We start from the raw sequence: 1475 nt of genomic DNA, 5'->3' as shown, positions 1-1475 counted from the left end.
ACATTTGCACTTTTCTTTCCATTACTGTCAAATAGCAGAGATTAAAGAAATGGAGCTCAGACAAACTGGCATTATAATAAAGGAGAGAAAAAATCAGAACCGTTCGGATTCGAACCAGCGTGCACTAACGATTACATGTCGTTGGCTCACCACCACACGCCATAACAGCTCATGGTGGATCAGCCGGCGAATTGAACATGTAATGATTTTTATTCTCTAGTAAATGTCGCACGGCAAATAGCAGAGATGTTAGTTGTTAGGAAAATATTTACCTGATGACGCCATGTTGACATTGGCCAAATAAGCTGTATTATCATTCAAAAGGATACTGTGATTCCTGTTTTCTTGTCCGCTATTTTGACCCCATACCGCTAACTGCCCCTGGTTTTCTGAACTTTTCTGATCTTTATTTGAAATGGTCTATTGAGCTAGGTACATAGTCAACTCAGTAGGTGCTGGCAAGTACTTAAATCACCGTCTAGTTGCAGAGTGACAATCATGTTTAACATTCTCACTCTTGTTTTAGAGGTGAGAATTGAGCTTCCCTCCTTTTAGTAGTATAGCTTCCCTCATAAATAACTTTTAGAATGTATTTTTATTTATGACATATGCAGTTTAGATTTGGCCATTCTGAATTGAGTGATTCCAGACTTGCATAACTATTAGGTTAGTTGCAGTAAGTAGTATGAATAACAGAAAGTAAGCACATTGTGTGTTGCCATCGTTCATAGGAAAGAACGCAGGTTGACACCTTCCACACTGTGGCAGTTGAGATTGGATTATTCCATTTAAAATCCACACAAAGATTTTGGAAATATCTTCCACAGGGGGAGTATGAAATTCAAATGGAATGAACACATTAGCAGCTCCATTTGAAACTCACTCTCCCTCATTGAAAGATTCCGGTTGAATCTTTCTCGGAGGGAGTGCCTTATGTGTTCATTCCGTTTGAAATTCGTACTCCCCCTGTGGAAGATATTTCTAAAATCTTCCACATGGGTAGTGGGGATTTTCTTGTGCTTGATCCCAGCAGGACCCAAATGTGTCCCCAAATGGAGCAACTGTTTAAACAAACAGACACTTTAACACAGGAATAAGATGATACATGTAACAGTTTTGACATCGGGTCACAAGTGGTCAGTCTTTCAGGCTTAAAATTTTACTGGAGTTATGAGAAAAATGTGAGCTTTCACCTGATACCAAAATCTTCATTTTGAGGGAGTTGGGTGAATGCGTGTGTGTATGTCTGGGATGAGGCTGTCAATTGGGTCACCTGCCTTTATATGTGACCATCCATCTCAAACCGCTCGTAAAGTCGGCAAATTGAATTTTGAGTTACAGTCCAAAATGTGCATAAAGCTTGTATTCATAATGTACCTAATAATTGTCCTACAAGTTTCTCATTTCAGTCCATTCATATACCAATCTTTAATCCTATTGTTGAAGAGGATAATAAGCTTATACTTACAGTAAAT

Source organism: Amphiura filiformis, chromosome 17, assembly GCF_039555335.1.
Source record: "Amphiura filiformis chromosome 17, Afil_fr2py, whole genome shotgun sequence".
In the NCBI taxonomy this organism is placed as follows: Eukaryota; Metazoa; Echinodermata; class Ophiuroidea; order Amphilepidida; family Amphiuridae; genus Amphiura; species Amphiura filiformis.
The sequence above is the reverse complement of the archived record's forward strand: the minus strand, read 5'-3'. Positions refer to the sequence as shown.